This window comes from Hermetia illucens, chromosome 2 (assembly GCF_905115235.1).
Source record: "Hermetia illucens chromosome 2, iHerIll2.2.curated.20191125, whole genome shotgun sequence".
Taxonomy (NCBI): Eukaryota; Metazoa; Arthropoda; class Insecta; order Diptera; family Stratiomyidae; genus Hermetia; species Hermetia illucens.
The window spans coordinates 157,544,589-157,556,835 of record NC_051850.1 but is presented as its reverse complement, the minus strand read 5'-3'; positions in this window follow the sequence as shown (position 1 = coordinate 157,556,835).

Genomic DNA, 12,247 nt, shown 5'->3' with positions numbered 1-12,247 from the left:
ACCATTTTTTAGCGACTTTAAAGCCACCTATGATAGCACAGCCAGCGTAAAACTGTACACGGTCATGAGAAAATTCTGTATCCCGAAGAAATTTTTAAGACTGACTAGGCTAACCCTGAACAATGTGCGAGGCCAGATAAAAGTAGCAGGATCACTCTGCAGACCATTCGACAGCAACAACGGTCTACGACAAGGGGATGCCCTATCCTAAAGTGATCCATGATGCTGGGGTAAATGCGAGGGGTACGATCCTCTTTAAGTCCACCACTACTGGGCTATGCTGACGATATCAGCCTCGTGGGAAGGATAACCCGAGACGTACAAACTGCCTTCATCCAGATCAAGCAGGCGCTGATTGGTGCGAGATTTTGGGCTGCACATCAATGAAGGCAAGACAAAGTATATGGTCGCAGTGTGAGCACCGAAAACCCACCAACCAACAACATCAAACCGCACTGGTCAAATGGAAAGAATAAAGACAGGAGACTACAACTTTGAGATCTCTCCTGTCTAGGGTCGAAAATCACAACCAATAACAGCCACGATGATGAAATCCGCGCACGGTTGTTGGCAACCAACAGAGCCTATTTCAGCGTACAAAGACTGTTCCGCTCGAAACGTCTAAGATGGAACGATGGCATAGGTCAGGAGGCCAGACAGCTTTTAGGGATATCGAATTGGTGGACCTCGGCGCAAAACCGGGATATCTGAAGTTCCTTATTAAGGAGAGGCCTAGACCGAATACCGGTTGTTGTGCCGTTGATGATGATGATGTCTCCTGAGCGATTCGTACTTTTCATTAGCGGATGGATTGGTTTCGTCATATGAGATCCATACGCTGGCTTCGATAGCCTCGGTTGCATTTGAAGACTGAATCTTTGTCCGAATAGGCAAACTGATTCTACTTTCCTCATGGTGATTTAAGTTTATTTCCCTTACGTATTTCGGCAGCCAGTTGCTGACTTCTTCCCCGATCGAGCTTTCGTTGCTGTCATTCTGCTTTATAAGTTGAGTTCATTAGACAATCGCTGCAGCTTCAGATTGTTTTTATCAATAGATGCTCACACGATCTTTGCCCTTTGACCGTGGTACTAGGCATTCTGGTTTGCCCGAAAGCAGTCCGCTTGAACACGGTTTGCTCGGAGGTAGTTTTCTACCTACAGATATCTGTGGGTAAGACTTTTGGCCCCAGCATGTGCCGTCGACTGAAGCCCAGATCAGAAGTGCTAACAGATGGGACCCGATCCGGATTGGACTATTGAATTAGTGGAAGGAGGAGGTTTTTCAACGCTGAGTTCACGGTTGTACCTTCACTTACAGTTGGATCGTCATGGTCGAAGTTTAATTTTAATTTTTGCTTTTATTTTTCGTTGCCATGGCCTTTGTTTTACTAAGGAAAATAGGTCCATTTCCGCAGCCCCTTTTGGCGAAACAAGGTTTGTTAAAACGAGGCGTCGCGTAGTGTCCAGTTCTGCGTTCGTGGCTCTTGTGATCACCCAAGTACATGACCCTGGTTTGGGATTTGATCACTGTGTATTGATTTCATCTTTAACTTTCGGGACATCAGCTGGTTACTCAGACGTAGGAGCCGACCCGCTGCTTCATTTCTATCCCATCTTATAAAATTTTCTTTCCCATCCCTACTCTTCGTAGTATCCCATCAAAATTTATTATTGCTATGCTTATCTCGGAAGTTTGAAGGCGATGAGATACTAACAAAGATTGCTAGCTCCAAAGGCCGTTTTTCCTTTTTATCTGAGAGTGAGGGAGTATCGAACGAGGATATAACTTACTTTGTTCGGTTATTCCGGTTAGGTAAGTGTACGGCTACGTACGCGTGATGCAGACATTTATTTTTATTCCTATTCTCGGTTTCGAGTTGGGCGGTATAAGTCCATCTCAACGGAAGGTCAAAATGAGTTAGGACCTAGGTAACAAAGATTCTGCTCATCTTCTCGAAATGGTCGACAAAATTAGGCACAAACACAAGCCATAGATACGGACTTAGGTTGCCATATATGCTGGCAATGAGTTAATCACTGTCAAATTGACAAACAAATGAAGACAATTTCTGGTGGAGATCTTTGGCAAAATCCAGGATATAAGGGACCTAAAGTGGGTTCACATAAGATGCATGCAATCTTTGTTTGTAAGTTTGTATAGAGTAGAATTCGCTATTTCAAACATGCGATTTTAATGCTTCTCACCTCCAGTGATAGATGTAGATTTACAATAGAATTAAGAGACACAATAGACATCCTTGTTCGGAATCTTTTTAGCTTACTCTTCTGCGAATATTTTCTTATTCAGAGCTTCGTTGTGTATAATTCAGCCTATAACAGACATAAATTGATTCAGGGACCGGATTGTATTATATTAGGTAAATAAGCATGATGTCCTTTTTATATCATCCCCTTCGTAAGTATGCAGGTAAATAATGTAAATAGATACACGCATTTTAGTGTTCACAAAAATCACACAGTGAACCTCACAATAGACACAATTATTCTCTGTTCATGTTTCTGGAGATTAAAACGTCTTCATCTAATCCACATCCTTACGAACAGCAAGCACTAGATTTTAGTGGGGTTAGAGCCCCTACAACACGGACGTGCACGTGTAGTAATAGTTTGCAGCGCTTTAAAATTCCTGACTGTCCCCTAGGACACAGAAACTAATCGCATCACATATCAACGGATTTGTAGCTTGGTTTAGATCACAACAAGGATTTATGGGAGCTTGGATAGTCTTGTTCGTTGTTTTGCGGTTACAGTTGGACTAGTTGTTGTCCTTCAGGATGCTGTTACAGCAAGATATTCACGTATATCCTTTGAAATGAATTTCCATTGTAAACTAAGCTGGGGGTCATTTTTTCGTTTGATTTATTAATTTTGTGCCCATTTTGAGCTGGTTCTCCACTGTCTACTTGTAAAGGTTGAATTAGCACTTAAATGAGGTGAGTAAAAATTTTTCGCCCGTGAAGGGATGATATCCAAGGTCGATTTAATATCATCCATTTTAGCGCTCGACTTCTCCAACAAAATATAGACAAATAAATTTCCCACACCTACGATTCAAGCAGGAGTGAGTATTCGATATTTATTGTCCCATGTTCGATATAGCAAGGTGTTGTGAAAAATTCGCCTCTGCGACATCGTAAGAAGACAAACAAAAACGCGACATTGTAAATGTGACAAGGGACCAAATAGCACATTGATTTAGTGGCTCGAAGATGTCTACTATATGGAAACACGCGTCCATATGAGGAGAAACATGTGTAGTTTGGTTGTTCCTCGATGGTCAGACTCCATATAACAACAACGGTGGCGGCAGCAGCGACGACGACGACAATGAGACAACATTTCGTTGAAAGAACTACTCTTTTGCATTGTTATCTCACCATTGTTGCTGGCAAGGATGGTTGCCGTTCTATACATAGTTTATTGCTTAGTGGATATGGATAATTTTTAGTGCGAAAATAGCTATTTGCAGAATCTTTAGTTCAATGGGCTCAATAGAAATTCTTTGTCCGATTTGGAATTCTTGGCCAGCCTCTCAGCCTTTTATTCCCGTGAGTCCAGGGAAAGGCAAGGTGGTGGATTTGGATGGTATCAGAAACTATTAGTATCCTCCTGAAGCATAATTTCTGGCACTGCTAATCCATTCTAATGCTGACTTCTGTCGTGGAGTTGGGAGCATTGGAAGCTCGTTGACTGCAGTTTTCAGCCCTCTAAATACTCGATATACCTCGCTGCTTCAGGAGCGTTTTTCGACGAGCGCTCATAGGAGCAACGTTAAGCTTAACGTTCATAAGTTTAGATACTTTGAATCTATAGAAAGGGAGAATATTACCACTGAAGTATATATCCAAAGTCGGTTCAAGGAAGCATACCTGGTCGTCCTTTCCAGAATGCATGATAGAAATCACTCATGTCTCCCGTTCGGTCCTTCTACCCTAAACTTCGCTGGTTGTAAATATAGTCCTCATGCAGACAGGCAAACAGACAAACACACAATATCCATTGCTACTCCTGTTCCATTCCAATCGAAGCGTCCATTACGTCAACACAGAGTTGAACGTTTTTGTCGCATCGAATAAAAGTCTTTCTTTTCGCTTACTTGCTCGCCTGCGCCCGCCTGCTTGTTTGCCTGCCATCGTCACCACCATTAATATGGCAACACGTCCTTTAGGAGTTCCGCCACCTCCCTTTAGATCGTTTTGTTGTTACATGGCGTATTGGATCGAAAACAAATAGGATATCTGTTCGATGGACATTTCTATAGCATCATAAATATATGTTTCGACATTCGCTCGTTTTCCATTTGTATCCGACATTCAATGTTTTGCAAACTGTTTGGCGATACGATGTCAGGCGATTGTTTGTTTTTAGTTAAGAATTTCATTTTGATTCAGTCACTAGATGAATTTTACGTGGAAAAAGTCAACGGAAGGTGAAAAAATGTGAAAGGATCGATAGTGGTATATTAGGCTAGTGTTTGAAATGAAAGGATCCATAAAGCTGTGGAGTGGCTCTCCTAACTCGGACCCTTTAAGAGCTGGAATGGAATAGGAAGCCCATACGGCTTCGGATTCACCGGAAATTAATCCATTGACATTTTCAGATACCGAAATGTTACACATTCTCAGATGTTTCATCAAGTCCGATATATGGAGTACATTTGCTAGAAGCCTATATTCGAAATTTGACAGCGAATCACAGAACATATTCCCATTTTCAACCCTTGGTCTTCCTTCTGAAAGTCTCGTCCTGGAGAAGAGAATAACTGCTTCCCGAAATATGTGCAGATAAAATAAAACTTTTAAGTGACACCAATTAATTCTCCAAATACGTAAAAGGAACAAAAGGGACAAAAGGCTTTCTAAAATGCCCTTGAAGTAGTTCGGTGATTTGACGAAGCTTTTAGAAGAGAGAGTCGCGCTAGGCTACACTTTGGGGGGAGGAGGGACTGGAGCTGACATTGTCATGAATCCAGTTATGAACCAGGTGACGTCAGTCTGTGGTACTCTCATGCCCCGGAAAGTACCCGGCCGCTCCAAGCCTGCTATATTTCAAGGGCGGAAATTACCGAACTGTGGAAAGAGTGTCATAAGCTCCACAATTTGCCATTAGGTTCAAGTGACCAGAAAGAGCACAACAATGACAGAGAGCAGAGTAGTTAGAAGGAGTCTCTGCAGCGTGATAAATAAAAGCAAAGCTCACTGCTTCAGGAGCTAGTCGACGAGGTGGATAGGGATTCAATGTGATTTCCTTATAAAGTAGTCGTCCTTCAAGGGTAGTCAATGATCCTTAACAGGCCGGTTATCATTTGGGGGGAATCATCTAGGTGCCCGATCAAGTAATTCTAAACCTCTAGTTGCCATTATAACTACGTTCTAGGTAGCAGTCTTGAGAAAGTTTCTCGGTGAACAGCGATTCGCTAGTGATTCATAAACGTCGAGGCAAACTGGGAGTCCCCGGAGCCGCCGAAAACTCTTTGTCAACGTCGATGGGGTGATGTAGGCCTAGCTCTGCCAAGCGGTAGTCGTTGCGTGTATCAGGAACCAGGACTTTCGGGTCCCTAGTTGGTAGATCGTGTAACTTGAGCGAACGATGATCTGTCTGTAAGTTCAGGGATCATCTAAGCGTAAGTCAGGCCTCGGGGAACTGGCGTCAGGGCTTTGTCCTTGAGAGTAGACTTGTTTCTGACTATTGCAGCCCGCTACCTTGTACAATTTGCGCTGCTATAATTTTTATGGAGCAATAGAAATTATGAAACTGATGAGATAGTAGGGACGCAGCTCCAGCATTGCTTATTAAACTGCGGAAGTCATCAGCAAGATTCGCTATAAGATCAAGCCGGAAGCGAGTAGGACCGTAGTTTCTTCTTTTCGGAAAAGGAAGGGGGGAGGTGTCCCTGTGAAATTAGGTCGGAAACAATAAAGGAAGGTATGTTCTGTGAGGCGGTCAAGGAACCACTTTTTGGTCTAGAACCCAACTATTCGCTAGAAATTCAAGACCTTGACCGTTTCACAGAAAAGATAGAAGGGCGAACGTCCAGAGGTCCGGCCAGGTATAACATCTGTCAATTCTCGAGGCCAAAAACTCGCGTTGGTCGAAGTTGCTGCCCATTACGCGAAGAAACTTTTTAATGGAGGGAAAGTCAGACCTGGTTGGATAGTAGGTAGGATACAAATTCGGGTAGTCCTCACCAACTGTTATAAATGCTTAGATTATAGGCACAAGTCTGCAATCAGCCGGTGACCTGACAGGAGGGCAGCATGCCGTAGATGCGACAAAGTAAGCGACAAAGCGAATACCTGAAAACAAAATGATAGTTACGTTATCTACAGGGTTCGTGACGTGTCGGGTGAGAGCATTACAAATACTGCGAACTCGGGGCGATGCCCAGTCTTCAGAGCGGAATTGGGAAGAGCTGGGCCTTAACATGATCTGCATCCTACAAATCAACATGCATCGAAGTGCATCCGCTCATGAATTGCAATTGAAGTTCATTGCGGAGGTAAAAGTTGATCCAATGCTCATCAGTGAACAGCACCGGAACAAGAATCCAGCATGAAAGCATCTCGACTTATTGGTACCGCTGCCATCTGGGTTCGAAACGGCACCCGCTTTAGTGTTCTTGGTCAAGTTCGAATGGATTACTTTGTTTGGGTTCGGTGTTTAGAGAGAACAATTTTTAACTTCTATCTAACACCAAATGAGGTGACGCAGGATTGATGCTCTGGAAGACGCTGCTTTGGATACGGAGAAGCGGGTCCTGCTTGCAAGTAACTTCAGTGCCAATGCAGGTGAATTGAGCATGCTTCATCCATAGGGAAACCAATTTTCGAAATGACATTAAAAAGAAGGCTCGTAATTCCAAACATCGGATCTGTGCTAACTGTTCCACACAGCGTAGGTACCATTCCCGATGTCACCTTCAGGATGGAATCACTGGTTTCGCCGGTGGTCGAATTCTGGAGGACTTCTCCACAAGTGGCTATAAATATATCGCGTTCGAAGTGGTTGACTCTACCACTCGGTGGGTGACCTGGTCTGATTATGCTTCAGGTTAAAAATGGGGAAGTCCTCACACGACCTTCTCATGGTGGTCGCTTGAAACCATCTTCGGATGGGCCATGAGTGTCCGGCTGGGAGGAGGTTCATCCAACAGATGGGGATCTGTTTAACTTGTTTGCCTACCGGTCATGTGTTAGAGGCAAGTGGACCTGGCGGAGCGGTGAGCCGAAGAGCCCAAGGATAGTCCTCCCTGCAGTGAAGAAGGTCCCAAGCAAATGGAACAACATACGTCGAAGGCTGCGTAGCCAATGGGATGCTTGGTTTTACCTTGGGCACCTTCAGTTTCAAATAAGAACTTTACTCTGGTGAGCCAGGGTGGACATTCTTCCCGGACTACTCGTGGGACCAAGGTATGGACTTAATCATCAAAAAACAAATAGCCTTGTTTCGTCAAATTCGAATTCCACCATGTGGTTTTACCTTTCTTTGGGATCATGAGTGGACAGCTCTCTTTGAAATTAATATAATCATATTAATTGTGATTATCTCGGTTGATTTATCAATTCCAGCAATGGATTTGATTGGTTTCCCGGGGATCGTAACTCGGGCGCTCAGTTTTGTTTTGTACGTTGTCCAATCTGCCTTACGTGGATTCCGAAATGGAGTAGGTGGAGGTGCATCCATGCCCATTACGAAATCAATGCGCCCGTGATCCGAGATCGTGATATCGTTTGATGACAGGAACGGCAATGCCAGGGGATGCCACCGTAATGTCAATGACCTCCTGCCTGACCACGTTGAAGAAAGTAGGTTCATTATCCAATTTGAGGATCTGCAATTCGTTTCATACCAAATACTCCAGTAGTCTCGATCCTCTCGCGTTGAAGTTGGAACTAACCCAGGATATATGGTGGGCGTTGGCATCATATTCAGCTTTTATTCTCATGCATTTACTTTTGGTATATTGGTTAGCTCCGGTGAATGTTCCATTGGGAACTTCTTCTATGTCATAAGGCAAATAAGCAGAGCACCATAGAATCTCCTTATCTCCCTGTTGGCTTTTTATGGTCATTTGTGTTGTGGTGTCACTACCAGATAGGTAGTTAACTAAGACAGCTAGGAGGTGTTTTGAAACCATTATGCAGGAGCGGGATCTACAATTTCCATTGGCATACAACAAGCCAGATGTCGAATGTTCAAGCCTCTAATATCCTTATCAACAACCCATGGTTCTTGCATGAGGTATATACACGTCTTGCAGCTATTGATCCGATGACTGATAAGTGCAGCCGCTACTTTACAATGCAGCAGATTTATCTGAGAGATGACACAAAATCTACGGTTCAGATGAAGATGCCGTGGGCTGCACGTCCCCTTCGATGGTTTTAGTATCCGACACTTGTAATGTGACGGTCCCAAACCCGTAGTAGAACCGGTAACTCGTTTGTTCCCGAACCATCTTAATATCCGGTTCAGGAGCGTCGATAGTGAGGAAAGTTCCCGGCCTATCGGTTTTTCCTCCTGCTTTGCTGATTAATAGCATCCAGGTGGAGGTGTCGAGATTATTTTGGACGCCAAGTTGTTCGAGGAATTCAGGACTTTAGTAATACGATGTGATCTGAACACACAACCACTTTGCGAAGCGACGTTGATTTTGAGGCGCACATGGGCTTCAGCCTGGATAAGGAGACAGCTTTTTTGTGTCTTCCGATCTCGAGCTGGAGGAAATGCTTTCGTCGCTCGAGAATACGGTACGGGCCTTCGTATGAAGGGTGCAGCGGCTTCCGGACAGCATCCGTCCTGACCAGGACGTACGTGCACGCGTCCAGTTCCTTGGGCGGGCAGGTACGGATGTGTGTCGGGTGGGAGGTGTGATTTTCATGCGGTAAAGGTTGTCTTTCAGCAGGCCCAGCAATCCCGAATGTGTGAGACCCGATCTCTTGTCGAAGACCGGATCACTTGGGAGCCTTGGCTTCTCCCCGTATATCAGGTCCGCGGGGCTGACAGCAAATTCCTCTAGGTGGGTTGTTCGGAGGCCAAGTAGGACGAGAGGAAAGACCTGAGCCCAGGACGGATCATCACGGGCCATAATGGTGGCTTTCAGCGTTCGGTGCCAATGATCTAGCATCCCATTGGATTCTGGGTGGTATGTTGTAGTCCGCTGGCGTTTGAATCTAAGAAGTTTGCCTAACTCCGAGAAAAGGGTGGACTCAAATTGCATTCCCTGGTCAGTGACGATCATTGCAGGGACACCAAAGCGAGGGATCCACTCTCGACAATGGGCTTCGGCACAAGATTGCGCCGTAATATCCTTCAGAGGTGTTGCTTCAGGCCACCGCGTAAACCTGTCGATGATTGTGAGGCAATACTTGAAACTGTGCGGGTCTCGCAAAGGGCCTACGATGTCGAGATGTAAGGTGTGGAACTGCTTGGTAGGGGGGGGGGGGCGGGATAAGCCCACTTCTCTCCTTACATGCCTGGTGACTTCACACTTTTGGCATGCGATGCACTCTCTTGCCCAGGAGTTGATGTCCTTATTCATGGAGGGCCAGAAGTATTTCTCGGTGACTAACCGATTTGTTGTCCTGATGCCTGGATGTGCTAAGTCGTGAATTGCGTGGAACACTTCCTTGCGCAAGGTGGCCAGAATGTATGGCCAGGGTCCCTTTTCCGAGTATTCGCAGCAGAGAAAGAGGTTCAAGGCGAAATTTGTATTTGAGGTTGGATTTGAGGCTCTGAAGTACTACGTCATCCTCCTGCGCCTTGGCGATAGCCGAGAAGTCGATTGTGGCGGGGATGTTAACCTCGGAGACACGTTACAAAGCGCCAGCAACCTTGTCGGACACGTGCTGTATGTCGGACGTGAACTGGCTTATAAAGCTCAGTTGTCGAAGCTGACGCTTTGTCGGGCTTTTGTTTCAAAGCATACGCTAGAGGCTTATGGTCCGTAAACACTGTGAACGGCCTGCTTTCTAGGGAGAAGCGGAATTACTTAATGCTCAATTACGCGGCAGTTTTCGATCGTAGGTGCTGTAGTTCCGTTGAGCGGGGTTTAGCTGTCTAGAGAAGAAGCTCAACGGCTGCCAGACTTGATTTATCTTTTGGTGAAGAGCAGCACCTACTGCGATGTTAGAGGCATCAACAAAAGTGGCTAGAGGTGCATCTTGTCGAGGAAATGCCAAGAGTGTAGCATCAGCCAGTTGTTGTCGGGATTTATCAAACGCGCGGACAGCCTCTTCAGACCACACAATCTCTCGTGTGTCTTTTGCTTTGACGCCAGACAAGTACGCGCTCAAAACGGACTGGTGTTGGGCGGCCTTGGGCAGGAAACGACGATAGATGTTTAGCATGTTCAAGAACCTCCGCAAATCCTTCATGGTTTTCGGACGCGGGAAGCTTGGGATCGCTTGCACCTTGTCTGGGCCCGGCTGTATTCCGTCAGGGAAAATGAAGTGGCCGAGGAATCTCATCTGTGTTTGGAGGCACTTGCATTTCCCAACGTTTAAGACTGAATCGGCCTCAAGGAGACGTTGAAAAATGTACTCAAGATGGATTAAGTGCTCAGACTCTGAGGAAGAAGGAACCAAAACATCATCCAAGTACACGAAACAGAAGTCGAGGTTTTGCAGGACCGAGTGAATGAACCTTTGAAAGGTTTGCGCCACATTGCACAACCCGCAAGTCATCCGAAGAGTCCAAAAGGTGTGATATTGCCGCCTTTGGAATGTTTTCTGGAGCTACAGGGATTTGGTGATATCCTAGTAGTGAGTAGTAGTGAGTACCGTCGAAAAGATGCAGCAGTTTCCGAGATGGTACGCAAAGTCGTGGATGAGTGGAATGGGATATCGGTCCGGAACAGTCTGTGCCTTTAGCCTTCCATAATCTCCACAGGGGCGCCATTCGCCGTTTGACTTAGGGACCATATGGAGTGGGGAAGACCAACAGCTGTCTGAAGGTCTGCAGATAACCTGTTGGATAAGTTGTTCGAATTCTTTCCGTGCAATAGCCAGCTTCCGGGGTGGTAGGTGACGTACCTTTGAGAAGATCGGGGAACCAGTGGTGTTAATGTGGTGATGCACATTGTATTTCACTGGTTTTGAGAGACTACATTTGCTAGTAATGTGATTGAACTTTTGGAAGAGTGCCCGAACAGGAGAGTCAGTAATGTCCTCCAAAAGTACGGAAAGATTGTTGTTGGGGTGAGATGAGATTCGGCCTGACGAATTAAGTTTAGTCTTGGGGTCTATAAGGGACCTGTTCTGCAAGTTCACCAGCAACCCATAGTGATACAAGAAGTCTGCGCCTAGTATCACGTCCACTGGCCTGTAACTGTAGGTGTTAATACGCGAGGAATTTTCAAAGAAGTTTTAAAGATTGACGGAATAGCCGATGGTGTCGGGATACGGGAAGAATCGAAACCTCCGCACCAGTACCAGCAAGATAACTGCGCCTGCTGAGAGGGTTATAAATTGTTACGCGACGTGGCGCTGTGTTCTGGGTGGCCGTTGCCAGGACCCTCCGTGGACCTAGTTTTTTTTTTAGGTAGGCGCGAATTTACACGGGAACATACATCTGGTAGCTGTTTCGCCGAATTTGCGATAGTACCAACAAATGTTTCGGTCCGTAGGTTGTCCTGATGACCTGTTACCCGGTGGTGGCATCTGTCAGTCGAAATAACAACTCTGCTGCGCCCCAGCACCATTACACTCCTCTTCTGGAAGCCAGAGAGCATTTTTTAAACGATGGTAGCTCGAAGACCCTCTTCAGGGTCAGACGCGCACCCTCTCACAAATCGTTGAAGGAGGAGCAGCACTGTCTAAGCCACTCGTTCGTGCGTTCGTGGCCCAATATGTTGAGTTGCGAATCCAAAAAGGGTTGAGCGTTCAGGTTTACCCGGCAGATACTTACTTAGGATCACTGCATTTTCGTAAACTTTTTTGCATTTTGCAGTTCTTGAAAGGAGAATTTATTGGATATGAAGATACCACAAGAATTATTCTCGCAAGCAGAGAAGCCGAAATAGTTATCAATATAAATTATAGGAAGCTCACGGATGAAATGAAGAGGGACATCAGCACTGAACCCTGGCTGTGACAATTAAATGGGAATATAACTTATGCATGTGTTCAATACAATGCAGCCCTCTGAAATCCAATACCATTTCTTCGACTTAACAATTGATTCATTGCCCTGCCTCCATTCATTCATTGAAACTAATTTCCCAT